The following is a 5870-nucleotide window of genomic DNA, read 5'->3' as shown; positions in this document are numbered from 1 at the left end:
TTATGGATATCCCCATAGTAAATAGTCATTCTATTCAAATGTCTCCCCCCCCTCTGTGTTAGAAACTCGAGCTGTCACCTTCGAGCTTGACCTTTGACCTTGATCTTTAAACTTGGTCTGTGAAGTCTTCAGATTATTACTACTGTAACAATAAATTGAAACATTTTCAATTGGGGAGAGATTAATACAGGTTAAAACTCTGATTCTTTACTAAGGCCTCTGACCTCCGAACCCCCGCCTCCTTCTAACTTTACATGTAATTGGCCAAAATTTCTTATTGTTTCAGATAGCACCATCAATTTCAAATCAATATGTAGTAGTATGTAGTGCTATGAATACAAAGCCAGTATGTAGTATGTAGTGCTATGAATACAAAGCCAGTATGTAGTAGTATGTAGTGCTATGGATACAAAGCCAGTATGTAGTATGTAGTGCTATGAATACAAAGCCAGTATGTAGTAATATGTAGTGCTATGAATACAAAACCAGTATGTAGTAGTATGTAGTGCTATGAATACATAGCCAGTATGTAGTGCTATGAATACATAGCCAGTATGTAGTGCTATGAATACAAAACCAGTATGTAGTAGTATGTAGTGCTATGAATACAAAGCCAGTATGTAGTAGTATGTAGTGCTATGAATACAAAGCCAGTATGTAGTAGTATATAGTGCTATGAATACAAAGCCAGTATGTAGTAGTATGTAGTGCTATGAATACAAAACCAGTATATAGTAGTATGTAGTGCTATGGATACAAAGCCAGTATGTAGTATGTAGTGCTATGAATACAAAACCAGTATGTAGTAGTATGTAGTGCTATGAATACAAAGCAAGTATGTAGTAGTATGTAGTGCTATGAATACAAAGCCAGTATGTAGTAGTATGTAGTGCTATGAATACAAAGCCAGTATGTATCTGTATCTGTATAGTTACGGTGTAGGTCCTGGGTAAGGAATAACACACCGGGGGAGAGTATTTAGTCAGAATGGTTTTTGACAGTGACTGCCATTTTAAAGGCGTCACAAGATTTAGCGCACACAGTACTATTGTCCAGATGGTTCCAGTCTACTAGTGTTTTTACAAAGAATGACTGTTTGTATTGAGCAGTTTTACAATTGTCAATTTCAAAGCACTTTGAGTTGTTAGTAACTCTTTGTTCAACAATGTTAGCTGAGATACAGTCGGCAAATTTCCTAGCTTTTATAGATCTTTTGGGTCTTATGGGTTTAAGATAGTCCGCTGGTTGAATTGCTGGTACTAGGCCCTCAACCACCCTGTATAGAAGAATTAGCCTGTTTGCTGTGCGTCTATCCTGGAGTGATGTAAGTTCGAGGCTTTTTACCATTTTGGTGACACACCCTTCGTCCCTACTCCTGTAGTTCCCTGTGATGAAACGTGCTGCTCTGCGCTGTACCTGTTCGAGTCGGTCAATGTTTTTATGTAAGTAAGGGTCCCAAACCACTGAACCATATTCTAGCATGGATCTTACTAGTGAGATGTAAGCTGTTTTCTTACATGACTGCGTACAGTGACGAAGGTTTCTTCTCAGAAACCCCAATGTAGAGTTTGCTTTCTTTGTGATATTTGCAATATGTGGAGTCCATTTCATGTCCTCTGACAAAGTGAGACCAAGATAAGGATTTTGTGTGACCTGCTGCAATATGTAGTTACTCAGTGTATAGAAATGAGAAGATTTATTTCGAAGAGACATGATGTAGCACTTTTTGGCATTAAAGCGCATCCCCCAAGTGGTGGCCCATATTTCCAGTTGATCTAAGTCTCTTTGCAGAGTGAAGTGATCCTGATAGGTCTTGATCTGTCTATACAATAGGCAGTCGTCAGCAAAGAGTCTAACATTTGATTTGACACACTCAGGTAAGTCATTATGTGGCACAAGAATAGTAACGGCCCAAGTACAGTGCCCTGGGGGACTATGTAGTAGTATGTAGTTCTATGCCATAAATACAAAGCCAGTATGTAGTAGTATGTAGTTCCATACCATAAATACAGAGCCAGTATGTAGTAGTATGTAGTTCCATACCATAAATACAAAGCCAGTATGTAGTAGTATGTAGTTCTATACCATAAATACAAAGCCAGTATGTAGTAGTATGTAGTCCCATACCATAAATACAAATCCAGTTTTTTAAAAAAGAAAAAAGCTTTTTTATTGACATTTTAATTATTTTGTTATTATTACAGCCTGCGATAGTACCAGCTATATGTATGGTTTTGTTATTATTACAGCCTGCGATAGTACCAGCTATATGTATGGTTTTGTTATTATTACAGCCTGCGATAGTACCAGCTATATGTATGGTTTTGTTATTATTACAGCCTGCGATAGTACCAGCTATATGTATGGTTTTGTTATTATTACAGCCTGTGATAGTACCAGCTATATGTATGGTTTTGTTATTATTACAGCCTGCGATAGTACCAGCTATATGTATGGTTTTGTTATTATTACAGCCTGCGATAGTACCAGCTATATGTATGGTTTTGTTATTATTACAGCCTGCGATAGTACCAGCTATATGTATGGTTTTGTTATTATTACAGCCTGCGATAGTACCAGCTATATGTATGGTTTTGTTATTATTACAGCCTGCGATAGTACCAGCAATATGTATGGTTTTGTTATTATTACAGCCTGCGATAGTACCAGCTATATGTATGGTTTTGTTATTATTACAGCCTGCGATAGTACCAGCAATATGTATGGTTTTGTTATTATTACAGCCTGCGATAGTACCAGCTATATGTATGGTTTTGTTATTATTACAGCCTGCGATAGTATCAGCAATATGTATGGTTTTGTTATTATTACAGCCTGCGATAGTACCAGCAATATGTATGGTTTTGTTATTATTACAGCCTGCGATAGTACCAGCAATATGTATGGTTTTGTTATTATTACAGCCTGCGATAGTATCAGCAATATGTATGGTTTTGTTATTATTACAGCCTGCGATAGTACCAGCTATATGTATGGTTTTGTTATTATTACAGCCTGCGATAGTACCAGCTATATGTATGGTTTTGTTATTATTACAGCCTGCGATAGTACCAGCAATATGTATGGTTTTGTTATTATTACAGCCTGCGATAGTACCAGCTATATGTATGATGCAATTGAACACTGAAACAAAAATATATTATACCATGATATGCACAGGCCAAGTTAGTCTATGAACAGAAAATATGGATTTTATACCCTGGTCATTCTACGCCAGGACAACCCGTGTCTACGTCACTAGTTCTGTAGTGCTAGAAATATTACTGTCAAAACTCGTAGTGACAAGGTCCCCCAGGTCACTCATATTTTCCTCAGACCACTATAGAAAATAGTAGTTTGAGGCTGAACGAAGAAATGAAATATTTGGGAATAAGATCTAATAAGTATTTCAGATATAAAACTGTATTATTTATGCCAGTAGAATTGTAGTATTAATGTCTACAATATCCCACATTATAACGTCCATCTATGTCAGGCAATTCCCAACATTAGAGCGATGAAGGGGATCACTGCAGTGACAAAAATCAGCCTGGAATTTATCGAGGTTTGTTCTCTACGTTATCACAGTACAAAGAAAATACATTAACTCTGACCCTAAGATTTAGTCATCGAAAAAAATAGGAGACCCTGCCGGATACCAGGCATATAAATAGCTTCTCAAAACACCGATTTTGTGTTTCCATGGAAACAAGGTTTTCTTCCTCTCATAATTCTGCTACTGGCCACGTTTTTTCTTTCAGATCCTATCTCTACTCGGCACTTTGAACTTGAAGTCATTGAATGCTTCACTTGAGAGGTCGATATTTAGCAATTACAGAAGCTGTGGATGCATCTTGGTTGGAATAGCTTTATACAAATATAATTGGACTGTTCGAGAAGGGTCTGTGTGAACTTGACATGATTATCATTTACAATATGTCATTTCTGATAATATTAAAGTATATGCTATTATACTAACTATACTGTACTCTACATGTAGTTGTATATTAAAGAACTCACATTTATTGTATTGCCATTACTGTGACAAATACATTCTAATTATATAGCGGTTTCCATGGATACGTGCATTACCTCTTTTATAGTTTTCTCTTTTTTCAATACCTCCAATTACGACGACTTTTGAACAAAATACACTTAGGGTAATTTCTCCACTTTTTATTGGACCCTAAGATATTTTGTTTTCAATGCATGGAGCAAATAAACAACACACACAGCGACAGACAGACAGACAGACAGACAGACAGACAGACAGACAGACGGACGGACGGACGGACGGACGGACGGACGGACGGACGGACGGACGGACAGACAGACAGACAGACAGACAGACAGACAGACAGACAGACAGACAGACAGACAGACAGACAGACAGACGTACACACACACATATACATACATACATACATACATACATACATCCATACATACATACATACATACATACATACATACACACACATACATAATACATACACGAACATACGTACGTACTTACGTACGTACGTACGTACGTACGTACATACATACATACATACATACATACATACATACATACATACATACATACATACATACATACACACACATGCATACATACATACATACATGCATACATACATTCATACATAAAATGCATAAAATGCATAAGGAACTTGTGAGACAGGCCGAATAAATAGATGTAATCCGACGTTTCGAATAAAAATTCTTTTTCAAGGTATTTATAGGCAAGACATATTAGGTCAACACCTGAATATATCTGAATGTTATGGAACTTTACATACATACACACACACGCGCGCGCGCGCGCACGCACGCAGACAGACGGACACACACATACATACGCACACGTACACGTACACGTACATGTACACGTACACGTACACACATACGCACACACATACACACGCGCGCGCACACACCGTGGCACACACACATATACAAACAAACAAACAAACAAACAAACAAACAAACAGACAAACAACAAACAGACACCAAATTAAAACACAATAACTAATGATGATAATTAGTGTCAGAATGAAAGTATCTGTTCTTTACCACCTAGTTATTCGTTTACAAATTAGTAAAACCGAATGTGTCACAGTCTAGTCCATGACAAATAGGTGACTTGGGTTACAAAAGTCAGTAAAGTAAAGGTTAGACCCATAAAACGTATGTATGTATGTATGTATGTATGTATGTATGTATGTATGCATGTATGTATGTGTGTGTGTGTGTATGTATGTATGTATGTATGTATGTATGTATTGTTATCATCAGTATGTACGTATTGTTATAGTCAACCTTTTCTAAACGTTGAATGTCAAAGAAGTGGACTGGAATTCAAATCCATTCTTTCCAAATGTAGGAAGCAGCTACTTATAATTGTACTCAACTATTTAAAAATATTGCTAACTGTTTTAAAAAGTAGTGCATGGTCCTGAGGGAATGACGTCACTTTGCTGGAGAGTCTGTTGAAGTACGCATCATAGAAAGCTGCTAAAATAAGTATCGTGCTTCAAAATCAGTGCATCGACGGAAACGAGGCCACAATCACGGCTGGGCGCACTTTCATGGTCTCACTTGGGGACTGTGTCCATGTGCTGGGTGATTACATTTCCTGTCCCCCTAGCAACTTTAAATAAAATCAGTCCAATGTGAGATAACGAGTTAAAAATAATCAGCTAGAAATTTCAAACAGCTGAGTATAGAAATAATTTGTTTTGAGATAGCCTTCGTTGTGACACAGCTGATACAAGTTATCGAGTCTAACAGCTACGTTTTGAATAAACATGACCTTTTGTATATTACAGTTGCATGGGGGAGGGGGAGGGGGTATCTATAAAAGACAA

Source organism: Glandiceps talaboti, chromosome 8 (assembly GCF_964340395.1).
Source record: "Glandiceps talaboti chromosome 8, keGlaTala1.1, whole genome shotgun sequence".
NCBI classification, from domain to species: Eukaryota; Metazoa; Hemichordata; class Enteropneusta; family Spengelidae; genus Glandiceps; species Glandiceps talaboti.
The sequence above is the reverse complement of the archived record's forward strand: the minus strand, read 5'-3'. Positions refer to the sequence as shown.